We start from the raw sequence: 21,561 nt of genomic DNA on the forward strand, positions 1-21,561 counted from the left end.
GAAAGTGATCAGATTTGGATTTTAGAAAGATAGTAGCAGTAGTATAGAATAAACAAGTTGTAGGTAATTTTGGCACCTTTTTTTTTTTTTTAAACCTCCTTATAAAAGACAAAATTGTGGGTCGTTTTATGCTAGAAATAAAATAAAGGAACTTGGAATAATATTGAGCAATAAAAAGAAATGGAGTACTGACATGCTATATAACATGGACAAACTTCCAAAACATTATGCTAGATGCAAAAGACCACAGATTGTATGATTCCATTTTTATGGATCATCTATAAAGTAGATTAGTGGTTGCCTGGGGTGGGCTGGGGACTGACTGCAAATGGGGATGAAGGATCTTTCTGAGGTCTGGAAATGTTCTAAAACTGGATAGTAGTGATGGCAAACGATGCAAATTTACTAAAAGTAATTGGACACTTTTAAAATGGGTGAATTTTATGGTGGGTAATTATTTTTCAATAAAGTTGTTAAAATGTTAGACCTCACCATTGAAATTTGTTGGAATAAAACTTTGTGAAAGAATTATTTTCATATCATTGATTGCCAGGTAATAAGTGCTCTTTCCTCTGAACAGATACTGTTCTTAAATTTACTAGATTAAAAAAAAGAATTTTTTTTTTAACTTAAAGGATATGCATTGTAAGTAACTATGTGGAAACTACCAACTAAATGATTCAGATTATTAACTAAATTTTATAGAATTCCCTTTGACTAATAATTTCTTAATTTTCCTTTCCTTATTAAATGTCATATGAGGAGAACTATCTTAAATGCTTGTATTGGATAATAACATAAAAAGCTAGAAATAGGGGGTGCCTGGGTGGCTCAGTCGGTTAAGCGTCCGACTTCAGCTCGGGTCATGATCTCACTGCTTGTGGGTTTGAGCCTCGCATCGGGCTCTGTCCTGACGGCTTGGAGCCTGGAGCCTGCTTCGGATTCTATGTTTTCCTTTCTCTCTGCCCCTCCTCCCACATGCGCTCTGACTCTCTCTCTCAAAAATAAACAAACATTAAAAAATAAATAAAAAGCAAAAATAGCCTAAGGGAAATGTACTTGATTTTTTTTTTTCAAGGAAATAATTGCTAAAGGAAGAACCTGAAGTATGGTGATTTTAATTTGTCATTTGTTTTTCATAATTTTAATAGTCATTGAAAACGAATGAAAAGAATGCAAAGCAATTGGAAAACGGTTAATTAAAATAATTTATTGAGGGCTTACTATGTGCTAGGCACTGTTTCTTAGAAACAGATTCTTACTATGTTACCTTCTTTTATTCCTGGCTGCCAAAATAATTTATATGGAATGTAATCATTAAGAAAATAATGTGTAAGACTTAATTTCGTTACTTTTCATTGTTTCAAGGTAATTTCATATCTCAATTCCCAATTCTGTGACAGTGAGGAAAATGAATGTTAGTAGAGCTGATTCTCAATTGAGAGGCATAGCTAGGACTAGTCTGTTGGGTTTTTTCTTTTTACTTCAGGTTTATTGCTCCTTACACTCGAGTGTGGGATTTAAAAAGAAAAAAAGCATACAGTACTGTATAAGGATAGACGTCTAAATCAATGGATAAATTGAGAGTTCAGAAATAAAACCCATACATTTGTGGTCAATTGATTTTCAACAAGGAAGCCAAGAGTTTAATGGGGAAAGAAGAATCTTTTCAACAAGTGGTACTAGACAACTAGATAGATATCCTTATGCAAGAGAGTGAAGTTGGACCCCTGCCTGACACCATATACAAAAATGAAATCAAAATATGTGGGCAGTGTAAATGTGACAGCTGAAACTCTTAGAAGAAAACATATAGGCTAACTCCTCATGACTTTGGATTAGGCAGCGGTTGTTTAGATATGACAATAGAAGCACATTCAAAGAAAAGGTAGAAAAGTTTAACTTCATCAAAATTAAAAACATTTGTGCTTCAAAGGATATTATCAAGAAAAGACCGTATAACAGGAGAAAATATTTGCAAATCATATATCTTCATAAGGGCCTAGTATCCAGCATGTAAAAAGAACTGCTATAACACAAAAATAAAGACAGCCCAATTGAGAAATAGGCAATGGATTTGAAATATTTCTCTAAAGACATACAAATTGCCAATAAGTGCATGAAAACAATGTTTAGCATGATGAGTCATTGGGGAAATGCAAATCAAAACCATAATGGAATACCACTCTATGCCTATTATCATGGTTATAATAAAAAAAATGTATAGTAACAAATGTTGGTAAGAATGTAGAGAAGCTAGAATCCTCATACATTACTGGTGAGAATGTAAAATGATGCAGCTGCTACCTACGGAAAATTAGTTGGCAGTTCCTCAAGAAGTTGAACATAGAGTTACCTTTTACCCCCAAACTCCATTTCTTGGTATGTACCCAAGAGAAATGAAAGTAAGTCCACATAAAATGTCTCAGTATCATTTATAATAGCTAAAAAGTAGAAACAATCCAGTGTTCATTAACTGATGAACAGATGAACAAAGTGTGGTATATACATACAATGGAATGCTGTTTAGCCTTAAAAGGGAATGAAATTCTGACATACTACAACATGGCCGAACCTTGAAAACATGCTAAGTAAAAGAAGCCAGATACAAAAGCCTAGTTACTACATGATTCCATTCCTATGAAATCCTCAGAATAGGCAATTCCATTGAAACAGAAATATATAGGGGTTGCCGGGGTTGAGGCTAAGAGTTGGTGCTAATGCGCATGAGGTTTCTCTTTTGGGTGATGGATGTGTTCTGAAATTACGTAGTGGTGATGGTTGTATAATTCTGCCTCCCTGGGTCAGCCATTCTAAAAAAATGAAACAAAACAAAGGGAAAAACTTGTGTCTTTACCCTCATGTACCCTATTTCCCTTTCTAATGATTTTCTTAAATCTTGTTTCCTTTTGTAGCAAATTTAGGAATTATTTCTGATATCCCCTTGACTTTTCTACCTTCTTTTTTATTCTTTAATCTGTTACATTCTGACTTCTTCCATTCTTAGTAAGGTCAATAATGCTTTCTCATTTTCCAAATTCATTCATAGGTTTTTGAGTTTTCTCTTCCATGAGGTTTTGCCTGCATTATTGAACACTCTTTCTTAAAAGTGGCTTCTGGGTTTATATTTTCCTGGCTTTTATTTGGCTTTTGGTTCCATTTAATCATTGATCTTGCTTTATGCCTATCTGTCCCCTTGTTACTTAGATTTTTTTTTTTTTTTTTTTTTGCCTTTACACTTGACCTGTTCATTTCAGGCAATTTCATTTATTCCCACAGCTTCATCCATCAGTATATACAGATTTCCATCTCTAAACAGATTACCAAGATGTGTTTTTCTAGCCATTATCTTTTAACTTTCTTACTTTTAATTTTTGAGATGGTGTCAGTTTATAGACATAACCCACATAAACAAAAGCTCTTTAGGGTCCTCATTAATTTTTAACAATGCAAATGGTGTTACAGTATAAACTGTTAGAGCACTGCTGCTCTCGGGGAGGGTGTGTATTTTATTGAGATATAATTGACATAAACATTAGTTTTGGATATACAACATAATGATTGAACTTTCAAGATCTACTCTCTTAGCAACTATCAAATATGCAATACAGTATTAACAGTAGTCACCATGCTGTATATGACAGCTCTCTGACTTCTTTATTTTATAATTGGAAGTTTGTACCTATTGTCCCCTTTCTCCCATGTTGCCGCCCCCAGACACCTTCATCTTTCTCATTGAGTTTTGATGCTAAGCACTTGGGCATTCTCCCTTTTCCTTTTGTTTCCTACCTTGGGATATCTATACTCCCTTTACCAGGTATAAAAGGCCCTTTATGATTTGATCCCAACTTTCCCCATGCTTTATTTGGTTTACATTGCATCTGAGTGCTTCACCAACACCAAAATGTTGTTCATTGAGTCCATCACACTATTTACCAGTACCTGTTCCATGATTCTGGGGTGCTTCCTATCTCTTCCTACCTCTCTCTTCCCAAAATGTACTCAGTATTTGTTGAGACACTGGGCAAATGCTACCTTCTGTAAAGCTTTTAGGCATTTAGTCACATTTTTTTCTCTGTACTTCTGGGGCTTAATTCTTATCACTCTTACCCCAGTTTATATTCATTGTGTTACTTGTAAGCTTCTATTGCCACTAGATTTTGTGGTGGCCTATCACACGTCTTTCAGTTTGGAAACTCCTATCTTTTAACTTATTTCTTTGATATATTTTTTTCCCATCTGTGTCTCTCTTCTGACTTCTGAATTTATCCATTACTGTTATCCTCATTATTCTTATTTATCTTTTCTGTCCTTCTTCCATCTTTGTTCTTTCTTGGAGTTTTCCTTAACTGGATTGGTAAAGGGCTTGGCTTGTGCTAAAGTTTGTGTATTGTTTTATTGAGATGAAATTTGCATAATTCAGTGGCATTTAGTAAACCTTTCCTCGTTAATAAAACTCTCATACTGGGAAGAAATCTAAAGATGCTGTAACAGAGTGCATTGGTTCTTTAATTCTAAGCAGCAAATCCTGGGATAGTAGATTTCTTGCATATACCTTTTTCTCAACCAGATAATTTCAGTTTTGGTATCTTTGGCTGTTCAACTGTTCATGGAAATAATCAGAAAAATAATTGAGGGTTATAACTGTTGAAGGGTAAAACCTTAGGGAGAAAAAGGAAGTTGAAGGACTAAGTTTTGAGTCTTAGAACTATTCCTACATTTACTGGAAAGGAGGAAACTGAAATGAAACTTAAGGGCCTAATTCTAGTTATGTGGGTTTGTTGTTGTTACTATTTGTTCTGAGGAAGAACTAAGGCTGTGTTATATTTGCGGAACGAAATTTAAGAAATACTCAGATTCACCAAAAAAAAAATGTTAACATTTTATTTGAAGCTTTTTTTCATCCATATTATCCGAGCAAATCTGAGTAATTGGGATTAGAGTGGGACTTGATCCTGGAGGTGCCAGCTTTCTATTTATTAAATCACAAAGGCATTTATCATTAATTTGGTTTAGAACGTGTGCTTCTCTGCCTTTAATACACATTTTGTGCCTCTCTGCATGTTCTGCAACAAAGCAAACAAACTGACAGGCATCTAGTTGAACCTTCAAGAATTCTGAAAATCTTCTGGCAAGTTTATTTTTTAGGGTATTGGTTCAGGTCCTGTAATTGGACAAAAGTAACAGTGGCTTTAAAAAGATGGAAAATTTTTTCTCTCACATAAAGACAGAAGTGGTTAGTGGTGTGGGAGGTAGGGTGGTTTTGCTCCAAACTGTGTCTAAGTCCTAAGTTCCTTCTACTTTTTTGTTTTGCCTTTGCTTTTATGTGTAGAGTTGGTAACTGGTTTAACAATGTACTCTACCTAGTTCAGTGCTACAAATGAATTTCACCCTGTGGGAAGGAGTAAAGAATATGGAGGGCAGGCAGCCACCTAATGTGAGCGTGACGTAAAACTTGTATGTAGCAGCTCCAAGCAAAGTCCATCAACCAGAACTTGACCATACTTAGTGAGGCAGAACAAAGCATGTAATCTCTGCTTGGGTGGCTATGTGTCTAGCTAAAATTTGGGGGTTTTGATTAGAAGGAAGAGAGATTAGATCTTAAGCAGTTAGCAGTTTCTGAAATAAGATGTATGTTAAAGAAATTAATTTTATTTTAAAAGCTTTGGAAACTACTTTCTAGTATGACAGTTTGTTCTAGGTTTATCTTGTGCATTTTTGCTCCAGACCTGGAATCCTACATTAAAGATGTAACCTAATTCTCTCTTGTTTGAAGCTTTAGTTTCCTCAGCTTTTAAAACAGGGACAATAATAACTATATCTCATGGTTGTTGTAATAATTAAATGAGATAATAAGAGCTTAAGAAATTTTACTGTTTTTATTATTTTCTATTACAGTACAAAAAGGAGAGCTTCTAATTCTCGTAGAGGCCAGAGAAGACAGGGAAGGCGACGCTGATGCTGTCAGGAAAGACAGGGTCTTAGGGGGATATAGAAATATTTAGAAACTTATCAAGACAAGAGACTAACCAGTGGGTGTGATCTCCATTAGTTAAGACTGGAGCCTAAGATTTTGTTTTGACCTTTAAAAAAACAAAAGCCCTTTTTCCTCATAGCCTTTAGCATAATCTCTAGTTACAGGTAATGTGTGTTCCTTTTGTTTACCACAGTAACCCCAGTGCCTGGCATAGAGTAGCTACTCAGTTGATATTCATACCATGAATGATTTTTACAGCACTTATAAATACCGCAAAATTTAGCATTTGATTACATATGTATATTATTTTTCTGCAGTTACTTCATAAGTGTTGCCTTATTCTTAGCTCTGCCATAGCTTGGGAACCACTACTAATTGATCCAGTTTCTTTGAAATCAGGAACTTTCAATTCTCTGCAGATTTTTGCCACTTGCCCTTTTTTTTTTTTTGTGCCACTGGATATGGTACTCTGTTTGTATTGGTTTATGTTTACTTTGTTGTTGTTTTTATTGTCCTTTTTGTTTAGCCATAATTTATATGCAGTATAAGTATAGTACTTTCAAGTATAAAACATGAGTTTTGACAGAAGTAAATAAACATTGTGTCAACAACACAGTTATGATGTAAAATATGTCTTATAACTCCAAAAACATTTTGTTGCGCCATGCCCCTTTGCAGTTAATTTCTGTCGTCATTTCCTGGAAACAACTGATCTGCTTTCTGTCACTGTATCTGACTGTCTATCTGTCTGTCTCCGTCTATCTATCTAGTTTTACCTTTTCTAGAATGTCACGTAAGTGGACTCATGAGTACATATAGTCTGTTGGGTCTTGCTTTCTTTCACTTAGCATAATGCTGTTGATGCATCCACACAGCTTCATGTGGCAGTGGTTTGTTCCTTTTTATTGTCGGGTAATAGTGTCTAGCTATACTGCAGTTTGCTCATTCAGTCACTAGATAGAACATTTAGGTTTTCCCATTTATTTTGATCGTTATGAATAAAGTCACTGCGTACTTGGCGTGTAGGTCCTTCTGTGGACATAAGTTTTCATTTCTCTTAGGCATATACATAGGAGTGTAGCTGGTGGGTGATATGCTAAGTGTATATGGAGCTTTATAAGAAACTGCCAAACTGTTCACTGGGGTGGCTGTACCAGTTTTGCGTTCCTGCCAGGAATATACGGGAGTTCTAGTTGCTCTACATCCTTCCAACGCTTGAATTTTTTCAGTCTTTTAAATTTTAGGCAGCACAGCGGGTGTGTAGTGGAATTTCATTTTCGTTTTAGTTTGCATTGCCTCAGGACTGATGGTGTTGAACATCCTTTCGTATATTTATATGTCATCTGTATATCTTCTTTGGTGAAGTGAGTGTTCATAACCTTTGCCCATTTTTTATTGGATTGTGTTGTTAGTACTGAATTTTAAGAATCTTTTACATATTCTCGATACATGTCCTTTATTGGATACATGTTTTCAAATATTTCCTATTAATCTATGTCTTGCCTTTTACAGTGTCTTTTGAAGAGCAAATGTTTTAAATTAATTTTTTCTTTTATAGTTTGTGCTTTCTGTATCCTGTTACAGAAATTTTTGTCTAGCCCAGTGTTACTAAGATTTTTCCCTATATTTTCTTCAAGGAGTTTTATGGTGTAAGCTCTTACTTTCAGAGTCATGATTCATTTAGAATTTTTATGTCTCATGGGAGGAAAGTATTGAGATTTCATTTTTTGACACATCATTAGCTAATTGTGTCAGTGCCATTCGTTAAAAGGATAATCGTTTCCCCATTGCATTGTTGTGGCATCTTTGTTGAAAATCAGTTGGCCACTTGTGTCTGTTTCTGAGCTTTCTATTCTATTTTGATTTTTGTGTCTGTCTCTTGCCAGTACAACACTGTCTAGTCTGTTGGTTTTATAAGTCTACAGGTCAGTTAAAGTCTCCAGCTTTTTTTTTTCCCCCAAAATTGTTCTGTCTATTCTAGGTGTTTTGAATTTCCATATCATTTTAGAAGTAGCTTGATAATTTTTACAAGAAAGCCTACCACAGCTGTTTTTCAAGTAAGCTGTATGCCCAACGGAGGGCTTTAACTTAATGACCCCCAAATCAAGAGTCCCATGCTTGACTTCTGACTGAGCCAGCCAGCTGCCCCACCTGCTGTAGTTTTGATTGGAATTACATTGAATCTGTAAAGTTACTTTGGAAAAAGTCGACACCTCACATTATTAGTTATTCCAATCCATGGAGATGGTATATCTCTCAGAATTTTTAAGGCTGATTTTTCTCGGCAGTGTTTGTACTTTTCATATATGTAGTTTACATATATGTAATTTTTATATATTTTGATGCTATTGTTAATTGGTCTTTCTGCTTTCAATTTCTGATTGTTGCTAGCACGTAGAAATGCAGTTGATTTTTGTATTTTGACCTTGTAATCTCTGACTTTCCTAAATTCACATACCATGTAGTAGCTTTTTCTAGATTTTTTAGCATACAGAATCATGTTGTTTGTGAATATGGACAGTTTTACTTCTACTTTTTCCATATCTGATTGCTTTTTATTTCCTTTTCTTGCCTAAATGTACTGGTAGAAGCAGTGAGGATGGACATCTTTGCCTTGTTCCTTATCTTGGGAGATGGGGTGGGGAGTGAAACCTTTTACCATGTAAGTGTGATGTTAACTGTAGGTTTTTTGTATGTTCCTTTTATCAGATTGTGGAAGTTCTCTTTTGTTCCCAGTTGGCTGAGTTATTATTATTTTTTAATCATGAATGGGTATTGAATTTTGTCTGTTTTTAATGCATATGACTTTAAATTTTATAGTGAATTATTAAAAAAATATATTTTTAAAATTTTTTAATGTTTATTTATTTTTGAGAGAGAGAGGGACAGAACACAAGTTGGAAGAGGGGCACACAGAGAGGGACACAGAATCTGAAGCAGGCTACAAGCTCTGAGCTGCCAGCACAGAGCCCGACGCGGGGCTTGAACTCACGAGCCATGAGATCATGACCTGAGCCGAAGTTGAACGCTTAACCGACTGAGCCACCCAGGTGCCCCTAAAAAATTTTTTTTTTTTTTTTACATTTATTTATTTTTGAGAGACAGACAGAGCACAAGTCGGGGAGGGGCAGAGAGAGAATGAGACACAGAACCCGAAACAGGCTCCAGGCTCTGAGCTGTCAGCCCCGATGCGGGGCTGGAACTCACAAACCATGAGATCATGAGCTGAGCCGAAGACGCCCAAGACTGAGCCACCCAGGGGCCCCGTGAGTTAATAATTTTGACTGAGCCACCCAGGGGCCCCGTGAGTTATTAATTTTTGCTGTAAACCAACATTGTTTATGTGTATGTATATATGTGTCTGAGTGTAACCTTGTTATATATTGTAAAGGTTAGAAAGCTGGTAACAAAAGTTGTGATGTAAGTAAGCAAACACAGGAACCCAGAAAGCAGCATTCTGAATTATTTGCTATAAAGTCAGACAGAAAAACGGATTTTAGTAAGGTGACAGTATATGGCACAGTGTAAACATTAGATGGGAATCCAATAAATAACAAAGATATAGCAAAATGGGAGATTGTGGGTTTAAATCTTGTTTTTTCCTAAACCTGCAGTAACTTGGACACATGTATCCATCTCTTTGTATCAGGGTTTCCTTACCCTCCTCCCACCTCCAAATGATAATTCCGTATTTCTTTGATTCTAAGAAACATTGTCTACCCATTCCCTACCCTCTTCAGCTTCTCTGAAATCAGGAGAAATGTGTTGGCTTTTTCAGCAGGGAGGTAACAAGTGATGGACTCGTATCTGGTCATGCCTACGTCAGTGCATGTTTTAGGCATAGGTGTGGGTCATTTAGGTCTCATTCAGGCTGAACTGTTTGCTTATTTGCTTTGCTAGCACCTCATGTCACGTGGAATTTAAAAAAATTTTTTAATGTTTATTTTTGAGAGAGACAGAGTATGAGTGGGGGAGGGGCAGAGAGAGAAGAAGGTACAGAATCTGAAGCAGGCTCCAGGCTCTGAGCTGTCAGCACCTAGGTGAATTTTTTATATTCTACTTAAAAGAGTTAAAATGTTTCAGTTTAACATGAACATTTGGCTAATATATTTACAGAAGGGCTACTAAAGGAAGGTAAGATTTCCTTCCCATTCTCATTTTCTTTTCACAAAGTCTTAATTTGCATTAAAAAATTAAATTTTTAAATGTTTATTTATTTTTGAGAGAGAGAGAGTACGCAGAGGAGGGGCAGAGAGAGAGGCAGACAGAGGATCCAAAGCAGGTTCACACTGACTGCAGAGAGCCCGATGTGAGGCTCAAACTCACAAACCGTGAGATATCATGTCCTGAGCTGAAGTCAAATGCTTAACTGACTGAGCCACCCAGGTGCTCCAATTACTTGCATTTTTAATTGTGTTTATTCACATATGTCCAGTTTTTTAAAAACTTTTACTGTGGAGCTTTCAAACATATATACAAATAAGGAAAATAAAATAATAAACATGAAGAACCCTTACCCAGCTTCAATTGTTACACACATTTTGTTGGTCTTGTTTTTATCTCTTCTGCTCCTACCCGCCCCCCATACACATTTTTGGTGGGAATATTTTAAAGCAAAGTCCAAACACTATCATTTCATTCATAAAAACTTCTGTATGTCTCCTTTAACATCTAAGGACAGCAAAATGTATCTGTCTGTATACATCAGCAGTGTTCCTTACTCCAAATGAAACTTAAATATATTTTGACATTTTGTTAAATTTAAATTTAATCTTTTTTTTTTTTTTTTTAAGTAAACTCTAGCCCAATGTGGGGCTTGAACTCCCGGCCCTAAGATCAAGAGTCACATGGCTCTACCCACTGAGCCATCCAGGGGCCCTTAAATTTAATTTTAAGTTTTAAATAATTAAGTTAAATTACTTTTAATTAATTTATAGCTTACCAAAAATTATAAGGGGTCCAACCAATAATAGAGTCTAATATCTAGTCTATATCCCAGTCTCACAAATGTTGACAGTTATTTGAATCAGAATCCAAACACAGTTCATATATTACATCTGATTGTTACGTATTTTTAATGAGAAGTTTCACAGAAGTTTAACAGAAATTTGGCTTCCTAATTCTTGCTTAAAAATTTTTAGAGAACTTATTGCCGTATGGTGAATTAACACTGAAGTGAGAAAAAACATGATACATGGAATAGGCATGCAGTAAATAGGTGAGGCAAAGAAAGGCAGTTAGAATTGCAGACTTCTGAAAGTAAAACTTTCCCTGATTATGAAGAACTGTTACTGAGAAATCAAACATTTGGCCAAAGTCAACTTTTTAAAGAGAGGCATTGTATCATCTCGTAACTTATAATTGAAATGGAGATAATAATCAAATGGAAATGCAGATGAAACACTGGTAGTCTTTGAATTATACTCTTCAACTAAAGGTTAAACTAAAGGTTAAACTGCAGGTGCTAAACAGGCTATAAAAAATTACTGATGTTCTGCTTAATTTCTAAAAGCCAAAAGGGATTCAGAAGAACCTCTAGACCCAGTATGGAGAAGACACAGACTCAAACTGTATGATCCTGAAACTCAAATTTAGTGGTATTGGAAGAAGAAGGGGTCATGGAGCTGTATAGATAATTGTGTGCTGTTGGGGGAAATTTTTATACACATTTAATGTTAACTTTTGCGGAACGAAAGAAATACGTTAAATTGATGATAGGCCTTAGAATCATAAGTTATAAGTAATAGGTGTGTTGGAGGACTGAATGCGATGATTTAAGCAGGAGATTTAATTGAAAATCTGGTACAGAGTTTAGCAAGTGATGAATTGTCAGGCTGTTAACTTCCTGTGTGACTTGGGGCAGTATTTGGTATGAACAAGATGTCTTTAATTTTTTCTGCTTCTTGAAAAGTTTATTATTTTTAGGGGGTACAGTCTGTTTCCAGAAGATAAGGATATACATAACTTAGTGTAGAAAGTTTTTTGAAAAGTTTTCATACTTGAAGTATTAGGTGTTCTCAGCTATAATGACCCTCATAATGATTCAGAAAGCTTTTACTATTTTTTAAAGTTTCTTTACCAACATGCTTTTAAATTAAACTTCTGACCTAATACTTTATAATTAATTATAGTTTTAATGTTGAATTCTTTATAATTTGAGAAAGTATTTAACAATTTTGAGTAGTTTTATGTTATTGTACATCTTTTAAGAAAAATATTCTTTTCTGGTTGTGTGTGTATTTGAAATTTAGTTTTGTAGTTTGACAAAATTATGCTTTATATATTAAGTACTCTGGTCATTTTGAGCATGTTAAATCATCACTTTAATAGCAGAGGTAGAGAAAGTGTCATGGCCTTAGGACATAACATATTGTATATTTTTTCATCTATAATTGTTTTTTATATCAGTCTCTTGCTTTTTTTTTGCCTTCATTAACTTGTTTCTTCCTCTCGTTCCTATTCCTTTTGCCATCAGTCACCCTGGTGCTTTTCTTAAACTATTACATTAGCTTCCTAGTTTTTTATTTTTTTCAATCTGTCATACCATGGCAGTAATTATTCTAAAGCACACCACTTGAGTGCATTATTCTATTGTTCAAAATGTTTTATTGCTTTCTATCGTCTACTAGATTAGGACCCTTCACAGTTTAGCCAGTCGCCTTACTTATCCATACATCATTTATTCATTCAGCCATATTTATTGAGTTTCTTCTATGAACCAGACACTGTGCTAGGTTCTGAGGATCACATGATGAGTAAAAAACAAGCAGGAGCTCTGCCCTCCCCCCTGACCCCCCATTGGTCTAGTTGAGAAGACAAACATTAATAAAAATATCGCACAGATAAAAGTAAAATTGCAAGAATATATCCTGCAAAAAAGAGAAGAATGTGCCATAAGAGCTTACAATAAGGGCACACTAGTTCTAGTCAAGGAGGTCATGGAAAGTTAAGATCTGAAGAGGTGAGTAAGATTTACTACACAAAAAGTGGGAAAGGTGATCATATCAGGTGGGGGAACTGTACAAAGACTCTTTTCCCAAAGGGAATATGTTTTGAGAACAAGGCTAGAAAAGACTAATGTGACTTAGAGCGTTAAAGAAAAGGGATCATTGTATAAAATGGAAAAGAAGCTTGGGCTTGACCACATAAGGGGCTTTGAAGCAATGGCAAGTAATGTTATTACAGTATAAAAGCAATAGGAGGCCATCCAAGGGTTTTATTTGGAGGTACTCGGTGGAGGAGAGGAAGACAAATGGATGTTGGAAGACCATTTAGGCTTTGTTGCATCAGTTCTGCCAATAGCTTGGCCAAGGAACTTGGTGATGGTGGAAGAGATAGAAAGAAGCAGTCATTTTCAGAGGTAGTTAGAAGGTTAAATCAACCAAATTTGCTTACACATAGTACATTTGAAGATGTAAGGAAGAGGGAATTGACTCCTTGCAATATTGGAGAGATTATGGTACCATTCATTGAGCTAGGAAATGTTGAAAGAGTATCATTTTGGGTGGAGGGAAATCACGAGTTCAGTTTTGAACATGTTGAGTTTAAGGTACCTTTGACCCATTCAAGGGGAAGGTGGTTAAGTAGACAGAAGAATATTTGGTGCTCAGAAGAAAGATCTAGGCTGGGCATCTGAAAATGTTTAATATTATCAGAGTATAGATAGTAAACGAAGCTGTGGGTAGGTGGGTTGAGGGTTTAGAGTATAAATTGGCCAAGGCTTAAAACTAAGCCTTGAGGATCTGTTGCATTTAATGGTATTGGAGGTTTGGTCTGGGTTGTGGGTGAGGGAGGAAGATGGAAGAACAGCCAGAGGAGGAAAACCAGGAGAATATTCTAGCGTGAAAGGGAAGGGAAGAGTGTCTTTCTAAAGAGTTGTAAATAGTTTTTTGAATGCTGGTGGGGGGAAGCTAAATGTGAAAACTCTCCACTAGATTTAATGGCACCATTATCTATTTCCGTGTAACAAATCATCATACATTTTAGAGGCTTGAAACAACAGTTTATTATTCTCAAGATTCTGTGGGTTGACTTCATTCAGCTGGGTGCGTAACTGGGGCTGGAACATTGAAGATGGTGTTTTCCTAAGTCTGGGGCCTTGGTTCTCACTGTTGCCTGGGCACTTTGCTGCTTGTCCCTGTGGCTTCTATCTCCACGTGATGTCTCATTAGTCAGTGGTCTAGTTCAAGCTTCTTCATGTGGTGGCTGGCTCCCGAGAGGGTGATAGCGAAACTGTGAGGCCTGTTAAGACTTAGGACTGGCACGCTTTCCACACTTGTCATTTACCACAATGACCAAAAAAAAAAGAAAAAGAAAAAGATCATGGGTGACTTAGTGTGAGGATTGTTTTAGTGGACTGAAGAGACTAGGGAATGACTAGCAGTTGAAGAAAACGTTCTTTTCATTCCTTTATATTTCCTCTAAACTTGACCCAAAATCAGCTCTAATTTCCTGAATGCTTCTGGTTTCTTCCCCCACGTGCTCACTTTCCCTGAATGTTGTTCCTGTCTCCCCCATATTAAAACCTTACTCATTCTTAAAGGCTTTCTTAAAATCTTCAGTTTCTCTCCCTTGTACTTTACTCTTGGAGTGTGAGATCAAAAAATTTTGCAAGAAATGATACATGGTCACGGTCTTTGTATTTCTGAATAAGGCAAGAATCTGGTGGTTATATTCTGTGTAGGCCTCAGTGAAGTATGTCCATATGTAAATTCTCATTATGAGTATTGTACACTAAGTTAGGTGGAGTACTTCTTATGTCTTCAACATATGGAATGGTTGTTTCTCCATCCCCTGCTGTAGGTGCCACACAGGTTTTGCAGCTTTCTGTGTCCTTTCTGTGTGAGCACATACAAGGGTCATAGAGATTAAGTACATACATGGCAAGAGAATCATCTTTCTAGCCTTGGAGGTGAGACTCCTTGGCTCTGTGACCCACCACAAACATTACCATAGAGTCTGTGTTGTGTGTCTTCATCTCCATCCATAAGTGCGTTGCGGTGGGGGGAGTGCAGGTCTTCCTATTGGCAGGACTCGGAGGTGCTCGGGTTCTCATTGCTGCCCTCACTCTGCCCCCCTTATTCTTGTGCTTTTCCTTAGGCTGTAGGACCTCATTGATTTCATTGGACAAGTACTATGATGGGGGGGTGGGGGACACAGAAAAGAATAAGATCCCTGACCCTGCCCTCTCTCAAACTGGTGAGATTGGTAAATAGGTTATTAAAACATAAGGTGGGAAGTATTATTAAAGGACATACTATTTGAATTACTTCAGTAATAGGACCAGGCGGCAGAATATCCAAGTAAGTGCAAGGGGAAACCACCTAAGTGTTGGTACAGATTCGTCAGTCTTGGCTCTCGTCGTCGGCTCTGGTGTGGTCATCACCCAGGAGCCAGTTAGGCTGCGTGCCGGGAAGATCTGCTTGATTCCTGAATTAAAGATGTTTTAAAAATAAATTTTTTATCTTCTTTTACTGTTTGTTAACTTTTATTTTTTACATTCTGCACGTTTAAAGAATAAGTAGTAATGTGTAAGAATTCTGGTTATCTGAGGTTTTATAGTAGTTTTTCTTAAGGTGAGCCAGCTAAAATGTCTCAAATATTATTTAGCTTTGGTATAGTTCTTATTAAATCTTGACACAGTGCCATGCTTTAGTAGGTGCTCAGTGCGAAGTTAAGCTTTAGTCCATTCTTAGCACAGTCACAAATAATTAGGGTCTGAACTGTGATCAAACACAAAACAATTGAATAAAGGAGAAATTGTACTTTTATAACAAAGTTTGAGCAGGACTAATGAACTATCACCTACCTAATCTGCCTTTTACTTTTATTTTTTTAACTTTTTTTTTTGGTGAGTTTATTTATTTGAGGCGAAGGGGTGGAGAGAGAGGGAACCTCAAGCAGGCTCCTCACAGTCAGCACAGAGCCCGACATGGGACTTGAACTCATGAACTGTGAGATCATGACCTGAGCTGAAGTCAAGAATTGGATGCCTAGCCGACTGAGCCACCCAGGTGCCCCTGCCCTTGACTTTTTATATCTATGGAGAAATAAATTTTGTTCTTTTTAAATAAGAAGTTCAGGAAAGATTCAGAGGTGAAAAGGCAGGCAAGGCAGGAAGATAGATCTCCAAAGGAAAGAGGGAAAATAGAGCAGTCTTCCTAAATTTAAGTTGGAGTTCTGTTTTCTTTTCTGTCAGCTACCAAGATAATTACAAAAATGTCTGTAATGGTGGTATCAGTGAAATGAGTCATTTAAAATAATATAGAAAACCTCAATTGTATACAAGTAAAAATAAAACTTTGTTAGTGTAAACAATAATTTTCTTTGTTAGTCCATCAGACTGAAATTTGCCAAGTATAATTTTATGAAGACCCTAATAAAGACCAATATCATGATTATGGAAAAATTATTGTATTGTTAAATTGAGCATGATTTATCCAATTCTTAAAACTTGCAGTCCTTAGATGCTCTCAACTTGATTTTACAGCAGGGATTATTTGAGTATGTATTCTCCAAGCTGATTTCTCTTGACATGGAATTTTATATTACAACTTACCTCTACAGCAGGGATAGTAATAGTACCTACCGTGTTGTTTTGTTATAAATATTATATGAAAAGCCCATAGAATGGTGTTTGGCACATAGTAAGTGCTCAATATGCTAGCTATTAATTATTGTGTATTTTTATTGTTATTCTCATGTATTTGAGAATTGGGAGAGAACAGCAAAAGGGAGAGAGTATATTGCTGTCTCTCTCCATTGGATAAAAGAGTAACTAGGGGAAAAGCATAGGACGCTTTATAAAAACAATATAAATTGTTTATAAGATATACTGATTAGTGGCTTAAAATCACTAGATTTTTAAATGGATGGTTCAAAATTGTTTTCTAAAAGTACTTATTTTCATAATTAAAGTTTTTTTTCCGTTTAATAAATTAGTTTTTTTTAAATATGGATATTTCAACACTTGATTTTTATTTTTTTCCTATTCTGTGATAATGGGACTTATTTACTTATTCAATTTTTAATTTAAATTCTAGTTAGTTAGCATACAGTGCAATATTGGTTTCAGGAGAATTCAGTGATTCATCACTTACAACACCCAGTGCTCATTACAAGTGCCCTCCTTAATACTTATCTCACCCATCCCCCAGCCACCCCCTCTATCAACCCTCAGTTTGTTTTCTATCATTGTGCGCTTCTTATGGTTTGTTTCTCTCTCTCTCACCCCTCTTATATGTTCATCTGTTTTGTTTCTTAAACTCCACATATGAGTGAAATCATATGGTATTTGACTTTTTCTGACTGATTAATATTGTTTACCATCATACACTCTAGCTCCATCCACGTCATTGCAAATGGCAAGATTTCATTCTTTTTGATGGCTAATATTCCATTGTATAGATATACATCACTCGATGACATTTGGGCTCTTTCCATAGTTTGGCTATTGTTGATAATGTCAACACTTGATTTTTAAAAATGTAGATTATGGTTTCAGTAATTATTATTGATTATGATTCAATAATGATGTGTTCTCTCAAAATAAAATCTTAAAAAAATTTTAAAAATTTAGTGAATGAAAGAACATTGTACTCAGTGTTAACTTTCTTCCCTCTTCCTCATCCCCACCCCATCAAGAATTTTGTCTGTTGCTTTTTAGTTCATTTTTATTTCTTTTGCTACATGCACATGTTAAACATATGTAAAAAAGGTGAAGTAGTTGTTTAACAGTGCGTACATATGCTTTTCTATGTATGCCATTTTGCATCTTGCTTTCTTTTCATCTGATACTGTTTTGATTCACAAATAGACTCACACTTGTAGTGTCACCCCATGTAAGAACAAGATGGTATTTTGGAACAGCAGAGAAAAGATGTTCTTTTCAATAGCATGTCATTTGGATATCCATTGGAGAAAAAAAAAATCCACCTTCATTTCTACCTTATATAACAAACTCAATTCCAGGTGTATTTCAGGTTTCAATGTAAGTGGTAAAATAATAAAGCTTTTAGGAAATAGAAGAACATTTTCATGATCTTTGAGGGCACAACAAGTGCTAACTATGTAAGAAAAATAAGATATTAAGATATAACTTGATAAAAATAAGATCTTACAATAAATTTATAAAAAGCTACCACTAGAATAGTAAAAGAGGTCACAAAGTGGGAGAAGGTCTTTACAATATGTATATCTAACAAGGGACTCATTCAGAATATATTAATAATTTTTCAAATCAATAAAAAAAAGACAGGTAACTCAATTTTTAGAAAGTAGAGAGAAGACATTAACAGGCACTTCACAAAAGAGCACCTTTGCTCGTAGGTATATACCAACAGAAATGCATACTTAATGTTTTTCATAAATACATGCTTTGATTTCATAATTGTACTGTTTAGAAACAACCTAAATGCTTATCAACAAAAAAGTAGATAAATTCCAGTACATATTCTCTCTCTATCCCTCTTTCCTTCTGTCTCTCTCTCGGACTCACACACTATATGGCAGTGGGAATGAATGATCTACACTTCTGTGCAGCAGTATGAATCTCACCCCCATAATATTGAATGGAAGGAGCTATAAACCAGAGAGACCATATTCTATAATTCCATTTATATAAAGTTCAAAATCAAGAAAAACTGATCAATTGGAGAGGGATAATGACTAGAGGGGGCATAAATTGTAAGGTTCTGTTTCTTGATATAAATGCTAATTACACAAGGACATTCAACTTGTGAAAATATATCAAGCTGTCCATACATGATTAATGTTATTTTATGTATGCATGCATGAATTGTATGTATTTTATATTAAAAAATATTGTTTTGAGATCTATTCATATTGGATCTTAGAGGTCTCATTTATTCATTTCAACTCTGGTTTATAAACAGACCACAGTTTATTTATTGATTCCTTTACTGGACTTCTAGGTTGTTTCCTGTTTTCCTGTTTCAAATAATGTTGTAGACAGTATTCTTTTACATGGCTTCTTGTAAAAATATATGAGAGTTTCTCTAAGACATATACCTAGAAGTGGCATTAGTGGGTCCTAGTGTAAGCTCGACTTTAGCTTACCAGATATTATCAAATTATTTTCCAAAATGATTGTATGTAGGAGTGATGGAAAGTTCCCATTGCTATATATACTTGTCATCACTTTTGTCAACCTTTAAAATTTTGCTAATACGATGGGTGTGAAATGGTATCTCCTCAGTATTGTAATTTGTATTATGTGGCCATATGGATTTTCTCAGGGTTCCCCACCCCCCCCCCCATTTTTCACTGTTGGGAAATAACCTATTCATAATTTTGTACATTTTTTATGGTTAATTTTAACATTTTTCTTGATTTATGTGCAATTTGCCTTGATTCTCAAAGTCCATATATTGAGAGAGACCTCCATTTGTGATTTTAACACATTGCTAGAATTTCAGCTTGGAGTAATTCAACCTTCCTAAGAATATTTTTCCTTCAGGCCCTTTGTCCTGTCCCTGTTTGCCTGCCATCGCTCCTTCCAGTTTTACTAGCACATTTCAGCTATAGGGGCTTTTTTATCCCTCTTCTTTGTTGATGAGAAAGGGTAGTTGTGATATGGGGAAGGGGAAATGATAAATAGAAAATGAATAAAAATTTGACAAGTTTATAAAATTAATATAACTGTATAAAATATGGTTGTGACCATTCTTAGTTGTTTGATTTATGTATTTGAAATAAATTCCAGATCTGGCATTCTACAAAGGCCAGTTATTTCATTGTGTATTGTCTCCCTTGTAGATGCTTATCATTATCTGATATGTGTGTGTGTGTGTGTGTGTGTGTGTGTGTGTGTGTGAGTGAGAGAGAGAGAGAGAGAGAGAGAGAGAGGAGGGGGAGGAAGAGAGGGAGAGAGATTATTACCTGATGAGTTTCGTGTGTATGTGTGTATAGTTTGTGGTCTGTCAGTGTGCTGTGTGCTGCTTATATATGAGGTCTGTGCAGTGCTGTTATCCACTGGATTCTTGAGACAATTCCATGTATTCATGACATCCAGAGTAATTCTGTTAACAGTTCAAAACCCTCTTCCTCCAGTGCCACTTGTGCTTTGATGTTTTTGTGATCTTAGAGAGAAAATGACCAAGCACGAAATCGTTGTGCTTCCCAGGTACAGAGGTAACTGGTCTGGAGTAAGGGAGCTGATAGAAATAGGCTTTTCCTCTTTGTCTTCTTGGCAGTGTGGTAATATTAGCAAGGGCTTGGAGTTCCTGAACTGTTTTCCGAGAGTCACGGAGCCTTTGAGGTTAGGGAACCTTCATCACAGAACATCCTGGCCCAGATTTCTTCAACATTCCTTCCTTACTGCCACTGACTTCTGCTTTAAGTAGGATCAGTGCCAGAGGAAAAGCTCATGACTCCTGGCCATGGTCACAAAACCTTGGCTGATTTTGATCCTGCAGCATATTCTCTTGGCATGAACCTTTCGGAGAGAGGTGCCAGTTTAGCAGGGCTTCACTAGGAATTCTCTTCCTAGAATAGAATCTGATTTTTTTTTTTTAATGGTTTAATGTAACTCATGAAGAAACTTGAGTCTTAAGTCAGTGTAGAATGACTTAAATTCCTAATTTATCAAGATTAGAAATCTTCTTTGTTAAGAAATAGAAAGGCTGTAAACAATACAGTTAAGTTCGCTGTATGACCAAAGCAGTATAAACTTTGGCAGTTAATTTAGAGGTGTTGATTTAAAGTGTTTTCTGGGGGCCCCTGGGTGGCTCAGTCGGTTAAACGTCCAACTTTGGCTCAGGTCATGATCTCGTGGTTTGGGAGTTTGAGTCCCGCTCAGGTTCTGTGCTGATGGGTCAGAGCCCGGAGCCTTCTTTGGATTTTGTGTCTCCCTCTCTCTCTGCCCCTCCCCTGCTGGTACTGTCTCTCTGTCAAAAATAAAACATTAAGAAAAAATTAAAAAATTAAGTGTTTTCTGTATTTTAGAGAAAAGTCTAAATAAATCCTGAGTATGCCGATCCCAGGCTTTATTTTTCTATAAATTATATAAGTAATAAAGATTTTTTTTTCCTAAGCACCACGTCATTTTCACACTTAAAAAATTAATAATTCCAATAATATTATTCCAAATTTCCCCAATTGTCTCGAAAATCTTTGCTTTTGATTGCTTCATTTTATTCTATAATATTCCACCAGCTCTCCCCACTCCCCACACTTTGCGTTTTCAGGCCATTGATTTATTGGAGAAATCAGGTCCTCCTCTGCCCTGTAGGTTGTCCCACTTGCTGGCTTTGACTTCTTGCTTCTTGGGGTGGTATTTAACTTGATCCCCTCTCCCCAGTAGTCCCTGTAAACTGGTATTTAGAATGAAAGGCTTGATTAGGTTCAGCCTAGTTTTCCCTTTCCCCTTTTCTTTCCTTTCAGTGTTACACACTTGCTATTGGGTCACTTCTTGATACATATTCTGTCTGGTTGTCCCCATTTAGTTACTCTAAGATTAATGTGTGGATTCTCTTGGTACTCTATTACTCTTTTGGTGCAGAGGTGCCCATTAGAATTACTTCAAAGGTTTTGAAGATTCTGAAGAATCCTAGATTCTATTTTAG

At 35.9% G+C, this 21,561-nt stretch overlaps 1 protein-coding gene across 2 annotated transcripts in view; it reads left to right on the forward strand.

Annotated features, from left to right (window-relative positions):
• The window catches only part of INTS6 (integrator complex subunit 6), an 89,032-nt gene that overhangs the window by 34,575 nt on the left and 32,896 nt on the right, over positions 1–21,561 (forward strand). The window lies entirely within an intron of this gene.

Source organism: Panthera tigris, chromosome A1 (assembly GCF_018350195.1).
Source record: "Panthera tigris isolate Pti1 chromosome A1, P.tigris_Pti1_mat1.1, whole genome shotgun sequence".
NCBI lineage: Eukaryota > Metazoa > Chordata > Mammalia > Carnivora > Felidae > Panthera > Panthera tigris.